Raw genomic sequence first — 22,413 nt, 5'->3', positions numbered from 1 at the left:
AAAGTTATCAATTCTTTTTTTGAACAAATTTGGCTGAAAAGTAAATAAGACTACTAAGGGAAACTGCGCCTTAATGCATATGGAAGGGAAAATTTCTGTTTGCATGAAGAAGCCATTGGTCAATCTTCTCAACTAGGCAAGAGTAGCTGGATCATAGAATCATAAGTTTTTATTGTCTGGCCAAGAATATAATGGAATCTCATAGAGGCATTTTTTTTGGTTGTTACAATGATTGGGGGGCACTTTTAGCTTTATATTGGATAGAGGCCAGGAATGCTGGATAGCCTCCAAAGAATATCCCTGAGTCCTCAAATTTTTTTTTAAATTATCAAGATACTTATATGGGTGTGAATGGCACCTAGAGCACAGCTTAATTTTACAATTAAATTCAACTACTATTTTTACAGTTTTAACATAATTGGAAGTTTTCAGAAATTGAGCCATTTTATACAATAATAGAAGTATGCCCTTCATTTTCAGACTGATTAAAAGTACTTTACCATTGAAGAACATATTCAACACCTATGGTGATGCCATTCCCACTTGAATCCCTGCTACAACACACCTGAGTGGGTCTGCTTTTGGCAGCTGTGGCTTTCCATACATAGGTGCAAGCATATGAAAGAGAACCACTGATGCAGCCTTACAGGAATGTGACTTAAAGTAATGCACAGAGAAAGAGAGAGAGAGAGAGAGAAAAAAGAGAGGCTGGCTCTTAGCAGAGGTGAAATGACATAAATGTTACTATATACTTTTTAATCTATGTTCCAATATAGACAGAGCAATGAAATAACATGTTCCCAGGACATCATAGTTTGTAGCTCTTGGGGCTCTTGTGTTTTCACCAAAAAGACTCTGGCTCTTTCACAGGAATTTTACTGCTTGGCCCCTTCAGCACTTTCCTTTTTTGTCTAACATTCTAGAGTAGAATTGAGAATCATTTTCCTGCCTTCATTGCCTGTGAACTTCTCTCCTTGAGTAGCAAACCTTATAAGGCTGCTCTTACAGCTTCTTCACATGCAGGAAATACTTCAAGCTGAAGATTGTATTAATGGCCAAGTGACTGTTCAGTAGAAATTTTCTCAGTGTATGTTGCCTAAGTATGCATGTGCTTGCAAGAAAAACTATGCCAGTCAATATGTTGAACACTGGCACACTGAATGCAGTCAAGTTTCAGGGTTTTAAGAAACATCTTTCTGGTCTTTCATTTTATTGTCTGTATCTTGCAATGTGACAATGCATATAAACTGCTTAGCACAGGGCCTAGTACACAGTAAAAGCTTTAACTTGTCAATTATTGTTATACTCTTATTATTATCAGCTATTACTTGTTACTCTTCTAGATATTCAATATAAAAGTACATTGCAAATTGATGCCATGAAAGAAAGATACTTTAATTAAAGTTCTTTTAACAGGAAAGCATAAAATGACAGTTGTAATATATGTAGATTTCACTCATGAATGGTTATAATAATGAAGTAGAAATCAAAACTACATAGACACTCTAGGTTCTACTAGCTGTTTTAGTTCCTAAAATGAACTCTTTAATTCTCCCGTCTGTAAATAAAAGTTAAGGTTTCTAAAGTACTCATGATTGTTTCTAAATTATCTTAATTGTAAGAGCTAAATGAAAATTAGAGAAGCATAAGAAATAATCCAGAAGAAATAGAGTATGATGTGATGGTTTTTACTGTAGGGTAGGCTTGAGTTCTGGTTTTGATTTTGCCTTAATTTACAGCGTCATTTCGATACTTGGCTAAGAATTTCTTTTTTTCAAGAGTCAGGCTTCATGGCGACAAATGGCCCTGAAAAACAAAGCATGTGCTAGCACCAGCAATAGGATAAGTTCTCTTTTTCACTAATATAACCCAAGAGGCATTATTCAATTATGGCTACTTGTTTGCCAAATCAGTGTGTACAATACAGACTTTTCTCCATCAAAATATCTCCAGTAAGATCTTCAGATGACCCTTAAGTTTAATCATCTATATTTGATTTAATTTGAGATTTCTGAGAAATAACTGAAGTGATTTCAAGATGTTCCCCATCAAAATTGCTTTAGGATAACAGTGTGAACTACATCAGGAACTGTCCCTGCTGGCCAGATGTGGCCTAGTGCCAGGTTCAGGAGCTCTGGGAGATTCGGAATACTGGGAGTCTGTCTTTCACGGAAGCTGATATTGCTTACAAGGATAAACAGGTCATTGATGTATTGACCATGGACTATTGCCACAATGCAGAGCTATGATATTTTTGAAAGTCAGTTGTGAGAAAGCACAATGAAAAAATAAGCAAAATTTCCTAAGTCCTCCTGAGAATGCAACAAATCAATTCAGTGATTTTCAAGGTCTCTGCAGGACAAAAATTTCAAATTATACGTGTGCTTTTGAATTCTTAGAATGAGAAATTTCCTATGTTGCGAAATGTCATTGTTAACATGCTTTTAAAAGAAGACGGTTTAATTATGGGTAATATACACAGGAAAAGTTTTTCTTTTTCATATAGGTACTTCTACAAACTTAAATAATTCAAAAGAAAGTTTACCCATCAATCCAGGCATATAAACTGCACTTGAGAAAAAAAGTCACTTCCCCTCTCTAAACAGAGGCAAAAGTATAATTAGGAATATTTCCTCATAGTACATTTTAATTATCTTTGACCAATAATAACATTTGGATGCTGTGGTGTATTCTTTCCCTCAGTGTAGTAAGATTAAACTCAACTTTCAATCCATTTCTTGTCAAGTCCAACTCCCATTAGTAAGAGTTAAAAGCAGCTGTATCAAGCAGCTTTAACAATGAGGATATCCTTAAAAATATGAATTATGTACATTTGCCATGAGATAAATGTGATAGGAATTCAGATTTTACTGGCACCTACTCACTATAGTTCTTATGAGTGCACTCTGTTATGTGGATGATACATGCCACATTTTCAGCAGTTTGATCATTTTAAAGTATATAGTATAAAGATACTGACTGGTCTTTATGCCCAACATATAAATTAACATTTCATTTAATAATGATAACTTAGAATCGTGATACACTTTATAATTTACAAATCAATTTTACATTGGTAATCTCATCTGAAAATTTTTTCTTAAAAACAGATTTTTAATAAGATTCTAATGTTATGAAAACTGTCCATTTTCTCCAAGTCTGGATTTTTTTCCAAATGTATTAAATTATTTTGAAAAAGATAATTCTAAATTAAATAGAGAACTTTGCAGGATGAATCACCAGTTCTGTCCTTCCACATTTTAAACTTTTACCTTTTTTGAAGATTTCTTCCACCATTAAGAATATGTCTTATGTGGATTATCTTGCAATATCAAAGCAAGAGAAGATTGTATAAGACTTTACCAGATTAATGACATTTGCAAAAATGATAGATAAAATAAAAATGAGCCTAGTCACTAGGAGTTTCAGATTCTCATTTTCAGTTAAGCATAATCTATGCAGATTAAAAAGAAAAATTGTAATAAATTAGCTTTATAACCAGCAAGAATTGTAAGTGGGTTAGTAGACTATGCTTACTCTATGCCATTTAACAATGACAACATTGTGCAGTATTTTCTTCATTATACCAAAGCAAGTGTTTTAAAAAATCACTGGCCTTCTTATGTTTCTGATGCTTGCCCTATCTGCAGAAAGGGAAAAACAAGAAAGGAAACATTTCTAAAAAAGCCACTTTGGTAATATCTGAGACAACACCATTCTTATTTCACTGGGATTTCATTTCATTCTTGTAGGTTTAACTCTCACTGCATGAACAAAGAAAATATCATGTGAAAAGGGCTTCAGGCTAGCTACTTCCAAAAGGATTCAACCTTCCTAGTGCTATCAATATCATCCATACACCCACATAGTTAGCACTTTTGAATACATTTACTGAAAACCATTAATAAAGCAACAATCTTAGTCTGGTTCTTAACCATGTGTCAGAGTGAAATAAGTTCATGTAAATCTGTGAACTGCACGACAATGATCAAATTAACAGTCATTTCAAGAAAAAAATGCCCCTCAGGCTGAAAAATAATTAGTAGTCTCTCACTATCTTTTCCTCCTAATAAAAATCACGATATTATTGTTGACTGTGCTAATAAAACACCTCCCGTGACCCTGATGCAGCTTGATGTAAAATGTAAGGACTGTTCTATTGTGCAGTCTCACACATGTTTTATTGAACATTTCCACTTGGCTCTTCATCTGGGAACACACAGGCCCATAGAAGCTGAAGAACTTTTGTCACAGTGTAATGCAACTCTCACTTGTTTATTGCTGCAGTTAATAAAACACCCACTTTGAAATTTATTATCTTTGAAATTTAACTTTTAACTGCAGAAACTGAATATTCAGAGCTTCGGATATAAGCAGAGATAAGAGAAAGAGACAGAAAAAGCCAACAGAGAGAATCTAGTGCGTGCATAAAGCAGCCCAAGGTTGGCATATATGTAGCCATAAATGTCAAGTCCTGGATTTTGACTTTTAGGAAAACAATATTGAGAAAGTCTTAATGGTCAGAGGTTGTTCAACATATTTTCCATCTGGTTATTTATACTCACACCACGATTACCTTTTGAATGCTTTTGTGCAAAACAATAGTGGAGGTCTATGAGGGACAGAAAGAAGTTCAAAAACATAATTCCTGTTCTCAAGGAGCTTATCAAGGATATGACACATTAGGTTTCTGCACTGAAGTGGATGATGAGCTAATGTTGGTTAATAATATTTCCAATATACAAGCTGAGGATAAAACGTCAGTTGTCTTTATAAAAAAAATACATAAACCTGAGAAAGTCAGCAAACTAATGAAGCATGTGACTCAGAACATTAAATAGCCTCTGTATACTGATAGCATGATTCATAAGAAACTTGGTTTCAGGAATCAACATGATTCAACAAAGGTATTTGGAGGTGGTGAGATGAATAAGATATTGTCTTTTCCCTGAAGTGGTTTGGTGTTCAGGGAAGGGAAATTCATTACTATCACTAATTATAATATAAACCAGAATATGGCCAGTTGTTCCAGTGACTACTCTATAGCAGAATATTTTGATTGTGCTTTTGTAAATTCTTAGAATCAAGTCTTTGAAGTAATCAATGATACAAATGTTTCTTGGAAAAAGCTGAACATTTTCAGACATAATTTTAAGGAAATATCTAAGTGTCAAACATTATCAGAAAATATATAGTAGTTAACAGCAGATAGTAAGCAATTGGATAATGAAAAGAAATGTCAAGCTTATTGTTGATATTACAAGAATATATATGAAAATGTGCATTTTCCAAGAGCAAAGAAAATTTTGTTTTGCCTAAGTTTTATGGAAGGGACATCTCAGAACTCCTCTAAATCCCTGTTTTTCAAAGTGAGCTCCATTCTACCTTAAAAAAAAAAAGTTTTAAAGGTTCAGTAAGTCTGGAAATACTAGATAAGCCAAGTTAAACATCTCTAGAGCTTTAATATGGTCACGTGCATTGTGGATCTCTAGGAGAAAACACTCCTTTAACAGAGCATCTTAAAGGACTGTAGTTCCACGGACCAAAGCTTGGACATAGCAACATCTGATGGTAGATGGGAACAAAAGCAGACTCTCAGCTCCCATCCCTAACAGGTGGAGCCTAGAAGTCTTTCACTTTTAAGACTCTTCAGGTGATTTCAATGTAATTATCTAGTATTGAACCTTGAACGGATATTTGAGAGTCATTGCTACTAAAGGTAAGACTTTACATTTGGATACTACAGGTGATTCAAGATTTATGAACATTAGTTTCTTTTCTTTTTTCTTTTTTTTTTTGGACAGAGTCTCGCTCTGTCACCAGGCTGGAGTGCAATGGCACCATCTCGGCTCACTGCAACCTCTGCCTCCCAGGTTCAAGCGATTCTCCTGCCTCGGCCTCCCGAGTATCTGGGACTACAGGTGCGCACAACCACATCCGGCTAATTTTTGTATTTTTACTAAAGACAGGGCTTCACCATGTTGTCGAGGATGGTCTCAATCTCTTCACCTTGTGATCCACCCGTCTCGGCCTCCCAGAGTGCTGGGATTACAATTAGCTTCAATATAATAGTAGGCATTAAAGCATTATTTCAGAAAGCCTTTCAGTAGAAAGATGAAAGTAAATGCTTTTCATACCCTTTGCTGGAAAAAGGCAAATCTTTCATTTCTTGGGCTATGGTCTACTTTACATCATAACGATGTGAACATTTTGAAAAGAAAGAGGAAGGAATTTCTGAATGTCAGTGCTCAACAGATCTGGCTAATTATACTTGGCACAATTATTGTCTATACTGCTTGTTGCTTCTTTCAGCATGGGATGAGTTCCCCCTCAGTTTTCTTTTCTTTCTTTTCTTTTTTTTACAAAGCAAAAAACACCTCTACCTCTCTTTATTTCCCTGGCTCTAAGTAGCCAAGTAAAGAGAATCAAGCAGAGGCATGCCATTGCTTTAAATATTACGAGCTGCTGGGTGTCCAAATACTACATTCTGCCCTATGCTACTTTCATTTATATGATACACAGGCTGTTCTTTTTTAAATTAAAAAAAATTTTTTTTCACTGTTTAAGGAATTTTTATTAAAGCAAGAATTTTATAATCCAAATTATGTTTCCTTGCTCAGTTATCAATTCTGTTACTTAAAACAGAACTGACATTTTGAGCTATTCCACAGTAAAGAATTACAAAATTAAAGAAAGGAATCCTTTAAATTTTTGTACTTTGCTCAAAATTGTTTTTCCAAGAGTCTATAAAACATTAATTTGTTTTTATATTTTACTATTTTTTTGTGGTTTTTTTGTTTTGTTTTTAAATCAATAAGTAATCTAGGACTAGCATTGTTTGCTAGACCTGGCATTTGCTCGGTATATAAGGTTCAAAGTTTCCTTTCCTTTTTTTATTTATTTTATATTTTGCAATGTTTTTTCCACAATATTTAAGTTTTTCAATGTTTAGATATTTTTCTTCGGTGAAGCACAAGTTTCTTTTCGTGGTCCCTGATCAATTTTAAACAGTTGGAACACCGGTGGCACTGTTAACTGCTTTCTGGGCTGCCTCTTTAGATTGGTGGGCTTGTAGTACAGCTACAGCTTCATCAACCTTAGAACGGAGTGACTCTGGAGACTCGAGCATATGAAGAAGTTCTGAATTATCAATCACCAACAACATGCCAGTGATTTTACCAGCAAGAGTAGGGTGCATGGCTTGAATAAGAGGAAACAGCCGTTCACCCAACATTTGCTTTTGCTCTTGAGGAGGGGCAGATGCCAACATGGAAGCAGTCAAAGATTCCTGACCTTGTACATGAAGATGATGGTATTGATGATGAACGTCTCCGGAAAGAGGTTTCTCCATTTGGTACAATCACTAGTGCAAAGGTTCTGATGGAGGGTGGTCGCAGCAAAGGGTTTGGTTTTGGATGTTTCTCCTCCCCAGAAGAAGCCACTAAAGCAGTTACAGAACTGAACGGTAGAATTGTGGCCACGAAGCCATTGTATGTAGCTTTAGCTCAGCGCAAAGAAGAGCGCCAGGCTCACCTCACTAACCAGTATATGCAGAGAATGGCAAGTGTACGAGCTGTGCCCAACCCTGTAATCAACCCCTACCAGCCAGCCCCTCCTTCAGGTTACTTCATGGCAGCTATCCCACAGACTCAGAACGGTGCTGCATACTCTCCTCCTAGCCAAATTGCTCAACTAAGACCAAGTCCTCGCTGGACTGCTCAGGGTGCCAGACCTCATCCATTCCAAAATATGCCCGGTGCTGTCTGCCCAGCTGCTCCTAGACCACCATTTAGTACTATGAGACCAGCTTCTTCACAGGTTCCAAGAGTCATGTCAACACAGCGTGTTGCTAACACATCTACACAGACAATGGGTCCACATCCTGCAGCTGCAGCTGCTGCAGCTACTCCTGCTGTCCACACCATTCCACTGTATAAATATGCTGCAGGAGTTCGCAATCCTCAGCAACATCTTAATGCATAGCCACAAGTTACAATGCAACAGCCTGCTGTTCAATTTTTTTTTTTTTTTTTTTTTTTGAGACGGAGTCTCGCTCTGTCGCCCAGGCTGGAGTGCACTGGCGCGATCTCGGCTCACTGCAAGCTCCACCTCCCAGGTTCACGCCATTCTCCTACCTCAGCCTCCCGAGTAGCTGGGACTACAGGCGCCCGCCACCACGCCAGTATTTTTAGTAGTGTTAGCCAGGATGGTCTCGACCTCCTGACCTCGTGATCCGCCCGCCTCGGCCTCCCAAAGTGCTGGGATTATAGGCGTGAGCCACAGCGCCTGGACAGGCTGTTTTTTTTTTTTTTTTTTTTTTTTTTTTTTTTTTTTTTTTTTTTTTTTTTTTTTTTTTTTTTTTTTTTTTTTTTTTTTTTTTTTTTTTTTTTTTTTTTTTTTTTTTTTTTTTTTTTTTTTTTTTTTTTTTTTTTTTTTTTTTTTTTTTTTTTTTATCAGTCTTGTTGGACAGGCCTGTATTTTGATAAACTTTGCATTTTTTATTTTTTTTTTTTTTTTTTTTTTTTTTTTTTTTTTTTTCACTCTTTGAATTTTGCAACTTAAGTTTCAGCAAAAAATAACCCACAAAGCTGATTTTAAATAAAAGCAGATGGAACTGTCAAAGAAGGCCAAATGCAAGAAGCAAAAGGAAAAGTATATATTTTCTGAAAAAGTAGTCCATAAATTATTTTCATCTACCTCTCTCATGAAAGGTGTGGTTTGTATGACCAATGTTGTCACACAGCAGAACATAAGATGGTATTGACACTGATCCTTCTAAAACAAATCGAGAGTAATGCCACAACTATTAGGATAATTTAACAAAAGAATTATTGCCATTGGTCCTAACAGGCAGTCAGAGTTTTCTTTGTAATTCTCGCATTCTATATGTACAACACTGACAAAACTACAAGTTCTCTTTAGAGAATTCTTGTGCTTAGGAATCAGTGTAATTTTGAGTCAAGCATAAATCAACATAGATTGAAACCTGGCATCTCTCCTGAGTTGTTAAGGTGAGTTATAATGCATTTATTTAAAATCAATACTTAACCTCAGTTTTGTTTCTTTTTTCTTTGTTTGTAAAAGTGATATTGGTATATTGCTAATGCACACGTCTTTTTTTTTTTTTTTTTTTTTTTTTTTTTTTTGACAGAGTCTCCCTCTGTCACCCAGTCTGGAGTGCAGTGGCATGATCTCTGCTCACTACAACCTCCGTCTCCCAGGTTCAAGCAATTCTCCTGCCTCAGCCTCCCTAGTAGCTGGGATTACAAGCATGTGCCACCATGCCCAGCTGATTTTTGTACTTTTAGTAGAGACAGGGTTTTACCATGTTAGCCAGGCTGGTCTCGAACTCCTGACCTCAAGTTATTCGCCCGCCTTGGCCTCCTAAAGTGCCGGGATTACAGGCATGAGCCACCATGCCCAGCCGGTAGTAATGCACACTTGTAAATCAATATACATTGAGGAATTAAAGCCTCTTGTTTATAAAACATCTTCAGTGTCTGTAAAAAACAAAAATTCCAGCTCATGGTAGTCAAGTGACTGATAGATGAATGAATGAAGACATCTCATACACACAAATATAATTCCTCCCTCAATTATCCAAGTTCTAGCTGACTTTGACAGTGAATATTGTCTTGCCACTGTGATGTAAAAAGTTTAAATTATGCTAATACATTATTTGTTGTTGTTTCACTAGTCTATGTATACAACAAATCATCCCTAGTCAGAGTGGCAAACAACTCTTTATTATTCTCTTTTACATTTCTGTCAAGCGACAGGACTCAGCTGGATGGTTTTCACTTAAGGCTTCTTGCAGCATTGCAAACAAATGTCATCTGAAGGTTTGATTGCCCTGGACATCCAAGATGGTAGGCAGTTAATTCTGGATGTCACATGAGAGTTGAGCTAGGGGTGTAGACCAGAGAATCTACATAGGACATCTTTGTGTGGCTCAGGCTTCTCACAAGTTCTTCAAGGAAGCATCATAAATATAAGTACACAAAGAGATATGGGAGAACGTGCAAGACTTAGTATGACCTAGACTTTGAAATCCCAGAATATTACTTTGCTGTATTTTATAGGAAAACGTAAGCCACCAGATCCAGGCATGATTTAAGAAGAAGGGAACTAGACTCCATCTTTTAATGTGGGAAGTGTAGACATACATGGAGGGAAGGAATTAATAGTTTTTAGCTTTGACTATCACAGCTTTTTAGTGGTTCTTCTTTCTTCAAAGACATAAGCATGTCTCAAAATTAAGTGAAATATTTTAGTCAAAGCACTTCTCTCTGTGGTATAAAGAGGCCTGATACCATTTTAACTCCTTACTTATTACTTCTTGAGGCAGAGGAAAAGTAGCAAAACTGTTAAATGGGAATGATCTCATTTCAATTGAGTATTGAACATTGCCAATAATTGTATGCCTTGCTGTATAAATGGCAAATATTGTAGAAACTGTGAAATATCAAGAAAATATAATAACCCTTGTTTTACCTAGAGTGACAGGCTGTTAAAGTCGATGAAAGATCATACTTTTAATTTCATGTACATCTCAATGAAGCAAATACTTGTACTCTTATTTTGCAGATGAGCCTCAAGAGGTTAAGTGTTGTTTCCCCCTTCCCCCAAAAATGCACACTTAATAAATAGTAAAACTGAGACACCAGTCCAGGGATCTTGCTCTTTTTGCTATATATGCTATTAGAAAAAGTTAATAAATACTGTGAAAACTTGTGGAGAATTTGGAGGTGAGAGCATGAAAATAGGGCGAAGACACAGTAGGAGCCAGGGAACATTATGCTGAGCAACTTTCCTTTTACTGCTAGTTATTTCAACAAACATTTTCTACAATCTATACTACTAGAGTGGCGAGCCTTATGGTAACCACTGTCTGGGAAAAATTAAAAAACAAAACGAAACAAAACTCTAGACGTGGGGAGTGGAGAAAGAGCGAGCAATGTCATGGAGGTCATGGAACCGGCGGCCAGGATGAGGCACAGCGTGGCTGGAGATGGTGTGTGGGAAATATATTGACAAGTGATGAACAATGAGATACATGGAGGAATGGGAGAGGAGACCCGTTCCCTCCCTCAATGCTCACACCCCCACTGCTGAATAGCCTTTTGGGTTTGTATAGAGCTTGAGGAAGACTGTGAAAGAAATCATGAGAACATCCCTAGGCCGGCTACAAGGCACTCTCTATTTTTTTTTTTCTCTTTACACTGTTTAAAAACAAAGCAAAACAAAACAAAACTGTATGCCGATAGCAAAATGAATTAATTTAAATTTTCAATAATATCAAAGGAATATAATGTAACAAACAAAATACACTATTGCCCAATTATATAGTATTATGTTTCTGCTCGAGTCATGTGTATAGCCTAATCTTAAAAACCAGGGGAAAATAGTATGAGTAGCAGCAACTTTGATTCCTTTCTCTAAACAGTTTATAATTGCTTTAAAATTGATATCATGTTTTAAGAAAAGTACTCTGACAAATACAATTATAAAAAGATATAATGAAAGTGTTCAACATCACCTATTATATTATTTTTAGTATTTACCACTGATTTATATGTGTTACTAGTTGGAAGATTAATCTAGGCAAATATTGTACATTAGGCTTAAAATCTCATCAAAACCTAACTCAAAAAAAAAAAAAAAGATCAGGTCACATAAGCAACTTTTTCAGTTATACATTTTTAAGTAAGTTGATTCACATCTCTTAGGGGTTAAGTGGTCTCAAATTATTTTTATAACATTGATATACATTTCAATTTGTGAGAGTAAGTTGCATTTCTTTAAAAGGATATCAAATTGTAATGTCATTCTTCATCTGCCTTTAATTCTTATCTATGCATTCATCTACATCCATCCCAGCCTATTATGAATAATGATTTCTAACTATTTTATGATCCATGTTTTTGCTGCAAAATGCACAAAAGTAATTAAGGCAAGTTGGAACAATTATAGAAATATACTATTCAATAACTCAGTTGCCAAAAAAGTTTTACTGTACCCTGAGGAAGAAAAAAAAAATGCCTATACAGCAGTAATATCATTCCACACGTTTCATTTACTCCTGCAAGCCAGCCAAGCTCAAATTAATTGTACTGACTAAACTTTTCTTCTTGGAGAAAATTAAAGATATGCTGTTGTCAACACTTGAGCACAACCTTGCCGACACTTAAACTCAGAGAAGGGTGTGACATCCTGCCCCTGCTGCCTTGCGCTAATTAATCACTCTGGTATTTAGGACCATTCAAGCAGACAAATTAATGGGGAATAATTAGTGTATCTTTGTTCCAGCTCAGCTTTGCACACCAGACACTCTCAGGGAGAGAGGGGAGTTTGCAGAGCGCAAGCCATTAGCATGTGCATAGTTTCACTTCTGTTCAGCAAGTTCTTCAGAGATTAAGAGAAAGGCCAAATTAGCAGACGTGTGACTGGGGTTAGGACACCCTTCTGGAAAGAAAGCCCTCTGTTTGGGTATCAGTTTTCAGAAGCAAGTCGATAATCCAGAGACTGAATTTCATAAAACACAATTAAACCTCAGGGATGAAATAATTCCAGAAACCAAAAACATGTTTTTAAAAAATATAGTGAAAATATTATTATTGTTTATACTGTTTGTATTTATATATCACAGAGAAAAAGGCAGCCCTCAGAAATTTCATTTTTTCTCTATATTATTGTTGGCTTTTGCAAATTCTTATTGAAAATTGATTTTTATCAACAAATGGTATTTATAAAGTTTGTAATTAAAGTGTGTAGACCATTTAACCTCTCTCCATTTAGTAAGAACTCTCTGTAGATACTCCCTATGGCCATAAAACTTAATTTGTTTCTTCTGATAGGAATCAGAGAGTAGAAAATTCAGACAAAGTCTCTGTACACAGTCAGTGTGACCGGCATAGTATTGATTAAAGTCTGTCCCATTTTATGCTGCTGACTGGTTTCAACGTGCATGTGGACTGAATTAAGGCACAGTTTCTTACTGAAATATATTTAAAAACTAAAAATACAGTGTTGAGATTTACTACATTGAGAATATATCATGACTTGGCTTCACTACTGAAAATTTTTAAAAAATGAAACCAATTGACTCATATGAGTACATGTTTTCCTGGATTAAAACCATGGGTTTTACTTTGATACATAAATTCTTCCCCTCACCAGACAAAAACATCTGACTTTTTACACAAATAATGCTTCAAACATTATATTTTATCCTGACGATAAATTATTTCTGAGCTTTTTATTAACAGTTTGCTATATACAGAACTTATCTAAACATACTGCAAATAATTGTGTGAATATATTTATATCCATACATATAATCACACTTGGTTTATACCATATGTGTGCATGATCTTTTATTGCTTTTTCTCATGTTTCAGCAGTTTATGTAAAGGAGGCATTTTTCCTGTTTTCCTACCTAAAGTTCCTATGTTTTGTATGTTCACTGACTATTTTCTACATGTTACTATCTAACCCTCCAGCTTTATCACTTAACAAGCAAGGCAAGAATTATTGCTATAGCGTACAGAGAACATTCCTGCAGATTCCATACTCACTATAGGAAGGCTCAAAACACAGACCTCCTCACTCTCAGAGAACAAGCGTACTGCATGGAAAGGCAGGCCCAGAGAGGGTCAGGAGCTGATGTTAAGAGAGACCACACAGTGTGAAAATAGACCACATTCCCAGCCCAGTTACCAATTCTTTTGTAAAGAGATTCCACCACCCTAACTACAAAGGTGAATTAAATGTGGGACACTGTGAGTACATTTAGTTCTATTAATAGCACATAACATAAAAATAGTCCAAAAAAGGAATTCCCTACCTGGACCATACCAAAATTTGTGATATTGCTTTACCACATGCAGCTTCTAGATCTCATAAAAACATGATATTGTTAGGCATTAATGCTCTTGAATTTGTGCTGGTGGAATGGGAGGAAAAAAAATCACAAAACTACATATTCTTACAATTTCTTAGAGAGGAGAAATGAATCTCTCTTCAGTCTCAGCTGAAATACTAAATTACTGCCTATGATAAGCCCATACACCATTAGAAAGGCTTCCATCCTGGGAGTAGGTCCTCCTAGATCTTTGAAGGTGCCTAATCCTCATTAAAGGCAAACCCTGGGCGTAGGAGGGGCTGTGCTGGCATCAAGGCACCTGGCGACGACTAAAAGCGCTGGCCCCATGTGCGGCTGCTGCTGAGCAGCAGAATGTAATTTAGTCGCACCAGCGGGAGCAGGGGTCAATGATTTTATATTAATGGGGATCACGACAGTTCTAAGCTGTGGCGTGCTTTGAAATAAGTGTTGTACAAGGCAGCAAAGAGAGCTCAGCTGAGGAAATGAGCTGTGTCACTGTCTCCTCATGCCTTGCAGCAAACACTGGAATGTTTTTAGTTGCCACAGACTCTGTGCCATCATAATATTTTATAAACAACAATTACCTGTTTCATTTTGCAAAACTCAGACTCCTAAAGTAATGCGGCTCAAGATGCCACGAAGGATGAACAAATTCCTTTCTAATCGAAATTCGGACCAAGTTGTGTGGACAAAGAATGAACAATATCTGAGATGTTCATATCTGAAAACTAACTTATGAAAACAAGTGCAAGTGTGTTGTGGGTGTCTGTTGTGATACTATTGAAAGACGGTATAGCATCTTTGATAACTTTGGCATGCTATCAAAGTGTCCACACCTAAAACAAAAGAGATGGAGAGGGAATTCAAGGCAATGCTTTTAAATTTTAGTCAATATTAAATCTTCATCTGCAGTTGAAAGCACTGTTATCACATCTTTACCAAAATTTATCTATGTTTTTACATTTATTTTCAGGGATATCAGTTTTAGACTCCATGTTAAATTTTTAGAAGATTAATATTTTTTTCCAAATTAGTAATTGGGAATAGAGGGCAAGAAATCATTTTTGTCAGCGTCTCTGAAGGTAGGGAAAAGAAGGAAAATCAAGTTCTTCCAAGCTTCGTAAGGAAAGGAAGGAAAATCGGGTTCTTCCAAGTTTCAGGGATGGTCAGATGAGAAGGGTAGTACATTGTATGTGGAAAACAACAGAGGTATGACAAGGAATGCAGTTTCTATTTTCAAAACTTCTTTTGAAGTAAACAGGACAGAGGTACCAGAGCCAATAGGAATAAGCATATAAGCTGTGCCAAATATGATTGATTAGGGAGACCTCTACCATTAAGTGATTAACAGCTCGCCAAGAGTTATAAAAAAAAAAATTAACTGTGAAAAGGCAAATGTGTTGACCAGAAAATTAAAACCTATTCCTATAAATTTCACTTGGTAAAACAATTGATTCCTTTTCAATAGTTCTTCCATGCACAAGAAAAGTCCTAGCTGGGCTTTGGGATTAGTGAGCCATTACTGGAAAAAAAAAGTGCTATAATTGAACATTGAGTTATATATCATCTGAAAAAACACTTTCTGCAAAACAAAATCCAAGCTTGACTAGTTTATTACAGATATGCTTTCCAAAGATGATCTGTGAAACTATAGTGCCACGGCAGATGTTCAATGCAAAATCTCACATACATGTAGACATATATATAAAGTTTCTGTAGTTAGATCTGTTTTAAAAATGCTGCATTTTATAAGGTTATTTTCTGTATTACCAAAGAACATTAGCATATTAGAGGCACTAAGTTCTGAAATAAAAAATCTCTTAAGTTTCATTTAGATCTTTACGGTCCAACTAATTTTATTACTTTTACCCCCCTGACCCTATGAACATTCTCCTTGCTGAAATACACTTTGGGAAATTCCATATTAGAATTCAGTAAGTTAGTGCATATGTATTTTTATCAAGCTGAACTAGACTAGATGCAATCTCTGCCCCAAGTTTATTCCCCTACACCTAGGAACTGATTAATAGAAGATTTGGGTTGTTAATTATAATTAAATTGAGATCAGACTTTCAGAAGGTGTGCAATAAAGTAGATGGTATTTATAATTTAATATGCCAAAAATTGGAGCAGCACTATTTATTTTTCCCCAGAAGACAAAGGCAAAGAATAGTAGATATGTTTCTACCTACAAATGTGAGGAATGGAAGTTACCAAAGCTGTGATGTGGATATTTTCTAAATTAATCATGCTTTTAAATAACTTGGAATATAAAGTTGCTTGGATGTTCTAAGACCGGAGATACACATAGTTTTGAAGGAGTAATCAGAGCAGAGAGTAGGGTCAGATAAATGGGTCATTGTCTCAAGAACAGAAGGGATAACGAAAAACTCAGTAATCAAGATACATAATATTTTAATCAATAGATTTCAATATTAAAATTTGTGCAAATAAAGCCATGATGAGCAAAATATCAAAATTTTAAATAAAGACAGGATTAGTGTTACTGATGTTCCCTTTTGCCTCAGGCTCCAATATGGCTCAGCACAGCACTGGGATAAGAAAGTACCAGGAGACAAACTGCAAGAAGAAAGGAGCACTTAATTGGGTGTCCAAATTAGCTCTGATTCTTCCTGATGATAAACAGCCATATAACTTTGGAAAGCCTTATAAATATACCATGTCTATGTTTGCTCATTTACAGAGAGGACAATAATTCTCTAACTATTCTGAGAAGCATTCAATCAATGAAGGTTTTATGGATGTTCAAAGAAAAAATAAAAATGGATAGTAATTTTGATATCAAATATATTTGGAAAAAGCGCTGTTGAATTTGATCAGGTTTCCTTACTTCAGAACTTCTCATATATTTTTAACATGTTAGTGTATTTTATAATTGTCTTATAAGAAAACAGAGTATTTAAACAACTAGAGCACTTATTAACATCTTATTCACAGTATGAAAAATGCTGAACAAAATGATCTGAAGTTTTCTCCTCCCTTTAAAACTTTAAAATTCTAAAGAGACTTTTTAAAGGTAACATGCACATAGTAAGTAGCAGTTTAGTACAAGTTAATACCTCATAAAAAATAAATTGAAATATGCTTACAGAAATAGATATTTTAATCGATCATTTATAGCACAGCAAAGTGATCTCTCATATCCATATTCCTGAAAAACAGAGAATCTACATGTTGGCTTCAACAGCCAGAAACCAATGTTATATTAGGCTGAATTTCTCATACTGAAACCTTATAGAAGACATGTAAAGGGTGGAAAATGAATGGAATAGAAACTGAGTCACCATAGTTAGCTGACAGTGGATGAGAAGGGTAATTTTATGGGAACATATACTTTTTAAGATGCTTCAGTATACGAATATGATGTTTGAGAAACAATATTATAAGTTTATCAATCATAAAACACTAAAATGTATACACACAGTCATATAGGTATTGTATATTTTGTGTGTGTGTGTGTGGCGGGGGAGAGACAGAGAGAGAGAAAGAACAATTAGGTATTAAATCTTGAAAGGGATACTTTCAAGGCATCCTTCACATAAAATGTATCCATACTCAGAGACAATGAAATGTATCATTCTGAAGAAATTACATAAATGGCTTCTAAAATGCTTTAGAAAAAATGATGAAAAGCAAATCTATGGTAGTTTAATAATACATGTAGCAATTTTTTGGAAGACCTCAATATCTAATAGTATAACTAAATATTTTGCAAAATGTGTCATGGAACCTGTGTTCAAAACAAACAACTGAGTTGGAATTTTCATGAATCTCAACATAGATATTACTTTTTATCTTCTCTTTAAACTTTGAAAATTTCAAGTGTGTTCCTCTATGACCTTATGTCAATTTTGTAAATCTCAATCTATACCTACCACTATCACAGCAAAATTAAGGGAAAGGTCCATATATCTACTACCCTCACACTTGCGTGGCCTGCCCAGTTATCAACATCTCCTACCAGAGTGGAATATTTGTTACAACAGAACCTACGTTGCTGCATTGTCACCAAAAGTCTATAATTTACATTAGGTTTCACTCTTGGTGTTGTACAATTGATGGGTTTCACCAAATGCCTAATGACATGTATACACCATTATGGTAACATACAGAGAGTAGTTTTACTGCCCAAAACAAAATCGTCTGTGTTCTGGCTATTAATTCCTTTCTCAACTTCTGGAAACCACTGATCTTTTATTAATTATCTCCACAGTTTTTCATTTTCCAGAATGTTACATAGTAGGAATCATAAAGTATATAGCTGTTTCAGATTGGCTCCTTTCACTTAGTGATATGCATTTAAGTTTACTCCATGTCTCTTCATGGCTTGATAGCTAATTTCTCTTTAGCAATGAACCATATCCCACTGTGTGGAAGTTCATTTTCCATTCATCTACTGAATGTCATCTTGGCTGCTTCCAAGTTTTGGCAATTATAAATAAAGCTGCAGGTTTTTGTGTGGACATAAGTTTTCAACTTATTTGTGTTAACACCAAGAAGCCTTGGACCTATTTTAATTCATACTACCAGATGACAAAATAATAAACTTGATTAAATACAGTTCTGCCAATTCTAGTATATACAGTTTCTCTGAATAAAGTTGAACAAACACACACACACACACACACACAGAGTGTTTCTGAACTCACTTTACATTTATGAGCACAAACTTCAATTTTTTTAATGCTTGATTGTTCTGTACTTCTATTCAGTCTCTCAATTATCTAGAATAATGTATGATTCATATTTCCTCCTCTCCAGTTCTCTAGTATCTCCTCCCTCATGTTCACTCTCAGCCATGTCCTTGCTCTGTATTTCACTGAGAAAACAGAAATCAATCGAAAGGAATTTCCACAAGTTTTTTCCATTTTTTCACACTTCTAGAAACCTCCTTTGCCTTTTTTTTTTTTCTATTACTGTGGAAGAATTGTTCTTGCTCCTACATAGGCCAAATCCTCCATTCACCTGCTGGATTACATTGCATACGACCTAATCAAGTACACCGCTCAAGCAAATCTTTCCTTTCTTGCATACCATAATTTTCTTCTCTCTACATTTTCCCTTCCCATTTCTGCCTAATTTCTCTCCTTCCTTTTATATCAAAACTCCCTTGAAGACATCTAATCTCACTTTCTCCTCCCATTTTAATTTGACTCCACTCCAAAGAGGCTTTTTGCCACTCTCCACTACACCTAAACTAAGTTATCAGTGAACTCTATTTTGCCAAGCCCAGTGATCAACTCTTGTTATCAATTATATTTCTGCTATAAGTAATATTTTACACTTTTCACATCCATTACCACTTTAAATCAAACTATCATTATCTCCCTCCTAGATTATTACTAAAGCCTCTCAACTGCTCCAGCTCTCACATTGCCCCCCTCCAAACTATACCTAGCTAAAGCCAGAGGAATTCTGCAAAAATGTAAAGTGCACCAATGCACTTTTATGTTCATAGTTCTCCATCCTACTCAGGGTAAAAGACAAAGACTTCCTAATGTAAGAAGTTACATCTAATCTGGTCACCTGTCACCTCTGAGTTTATCACCTATTCCTCTCTTTTTCACAAGCCGGGTCATTCTGCTAAAATCATATTGGCCTCTCTGTTGTCCTTTAAATGAACTAGGCATGCTCCCAACTCACATCCTTTGATGTTGTTCTTTCCTCTGCCTCTTATAATCTCGATTTTAATCTTCATAGGATTTGTTTCCCTTTTCCTTCAGGTCTTAACTAACCCACTACCTTCCCAGAGCATTCTTCCCTAGGTATGCTGTCTAAAATTGTGTACACACACACACACACACACACATCATACTTCCTATAACACTATCCTAGTTATTATCTACTGCACTTATCACTATCTGACATATTGCAAATTGTATTGTTTTCTTTAATGTATAATTTACATTTTCCATCATATATTTTACTTACTACCTATTAATTTTTCTCATTTACAATGTGAGCTCCTGAGGGCAAGTTTTTCTCCAGTTCTGTTTACAGCTGTATCCCCAGGACCTAAAACAAGTCTATAACAAACAGGTGCCCGAAATGTATTTGCTGAATAAATTAAATGAATGAATTTTGACTTCATTTCAGTTGAAAGCAGTTCTCTATTTATCTAATTATAATAATGAAATAATTTTTCCAAAGGTAACACATAATATTCTAGTGAGAATGATTAGAAACAATGTAAGGGATCCTTATTTCTTTCTTTCTACCTTATATTACACCTCAAGTTTTTGGTCAATTTAATATTTAGCTCTACAAAGTTTTCATTTTTATATTATCAAACAAGCCTATCAATTCTTTTCTGGCAACTGGATTCCTATTCTTGGTTAAGAAGGCACCTCACAGATCCCAGGTTGCAAATATAATCTCCAAAGTATTTGTACAGATCCTTTCAAAAACACCTGAAAATTTTGTACATGTTGTATTACAGCAGTCCAACTTATTAATTACTCCTATTTGTAATGCTATTTATTTAGACTTTCACCTATAGATAGAAATACATATATTAGCCTAGACTTACATAGGGTCAGTATCATCGAGATACCACTAGGCTATATAATTTTTTCAGCTTCAGTATAATATTATAGGACCACCATCATATATGTAGTCCAACACTGACTAAAATATCATTATGCAATGCATGATTATATATCTACAAGCATATCTCCTTTTATTGCACTTCACTTTAACGCACTTTGTAGATACTGCATTTTTTACAAATTGAAGATTTGCAGTAACCCTGCATTGAGCAAGTCTATTGGTGACATTTTTTCCAAGAGCATGTGCTCACTTTGCATCTCTGCATCACATTTTGGCAATTCCTGCAATATTTAAAACATTTTTATTTCTGTTATGGTAACCTATGATCGGTAATCTATGATGTTACTATTGTCATTGTTTGGAGCACCACAAACTGCACCCATTTAAGTTGGCAAACTTAAGCTATAAATGCTGTGTGTGTTCTGACTGGTCCATTTGACCAGCCATTCACTGCCTCTTTCCATCTTCTTGGACCTCTCTATTCCCTGAGACACAACATTCCCTGAGACACAATATCGAAATGAGCCCAATCTGGGGCCTCCTTATTCCCTGAGACACAACAATACGGAAATGAGGCCAACACTTATGGCCTGGAAGTGTTCAAATGAAAGGAAGAGTCACTCTAAATCAAAAGCTAGAAATGGGTAAGCTTAGTGAGGAAGGCACGTCAAAAGTCGAAACAGGGTGAAAGCTAGGCTGCTTTCATCAAACGGTTAGCCAACTTGTGAATGCAGAGTAAAAGTTATTGAAATAAATTAAATGTGCTACTCCAGTGAACACAAGATTGAGAAGAAAGCAACACAGACTTATTCCTGATATGGAGAAGGTTTGAGTGATTGTCTTGATAGAAAACCAAACCAGCCACAATATTCCTTTAAGACAAAGCCTAATCCAGAGCAAGCCCCCAACTCTTTTCAATTCTATGAAGGCAGATCGACGTGAGGAATCTGCAGAAGAAAAGTTTGAAGCTAGTAGAGGATTGTTCATGAGATTTAAGGAAAGAAGCCATCTCCATAACATAAAAGTGCAAGGTGAAGCAGCAAGTGCTAATATAGAAGCTGCAGCAAATTATCCAGAAGAGTTATCTAAGATCATTGATAAAGGTGACTACACTGAACAACTGATTTTCAATGTAGATGAAACCACCTTACATGTTGGAAGAGGATGTCATTTGGTTCTTTCACAGCTAGAAAGGAGAAGTCAATACCTGCCCTTCAAAGCTTCAAAGAGCAGGCTGACTCTCTTGTTAGGGGCTAATGCAGCTGGTGACTTTAAGTTGAAGCGAATGCTCATTTAGCATTCCAAAAATCCCAGGGCCCTTAGGAATTAGGCTAAATCTACTCTGCTCGTGCCTTATATATGGAAACAACGAAGTCTGGATGACAGCACATCTGTTGAAAGCAAGGTTTACAGAATATTTTAAGCTCACGAATGTTGAGACCTACCACTCAAAAAAAAAAAGATTTCATTCAAGCTATACTGTTCATTAACAATGCACCTAATCACCCAAGAGCTCAGATGAAGATGTACGAGGAGATTAACTTTGTTTTCATGGCTGCTAACATAACAACCATTCTGCAGTCCATGAATCAAGGACTAATTTTTACTTCCAAGACTTAGTATTTAAGAAATACATTTTGTAAGGCTACAGCTGCCATACAAAGTAATTCTTTTGATAGATCTGGGAAAAGTAAATTGAAACCTTCTGGAAATAGTACACCATTCTGGACATCATTAAGAACATTTGTGATTTATGGGAGGATGTCAAAATATCAATATTAACAGGAGTTTATAAGAAACTGATTCTAACCTTCATAAATGACTTTGAGGGGTTCAAGATTCAGTGGAGGAAGTAGTGGTAGATAGAGCAAGAGAATCAGAATTGGAACGGGCCCAAAGATAAGGCTGAATTGCTATAATCTCATGATAAAACTCGTAAGAAACTGCTTCTTATGGAT

At 35.6% G+C, this 22,413-nt stretch overlaps 1 pseudogene across 1 annotated transcript; it reads left to right on the top strand.

Moving 5' to 3' along the window:
* The first annotated feature begins 7,260 nt into the window (after positions 1–7,260).
* LOC100586004 lies at positions 7,261–8,014 on the top strand (annotated as a pseudogene). Its single transcript, XR_001115479.2, has one exon. The product of XR_001115479.2 is annotated as a polyadenylate-binding protein 1 pseudogene (transcript).
* The last annotated feature ends 14,399 nt before the right edge of the window (positions 8,015–22,413 follow it).

This window comes from Nomascus leucogenys, chromosome 3 (genome assembly GCF_006542625.1).
Source record: "Nomascus leucogenys isolate Asia chromosome 3, Asia_NLE_v1, whole genome shotgun sequence".
NCBI lineage: Eukaryota > Metazoa > Chordata > Mammalia > Primates > Hylobatidae > Nomascus > Nomascus leucogenys.
This window is presented reverse-complemented; position numbering and strand designations above follow the sequence as displayed.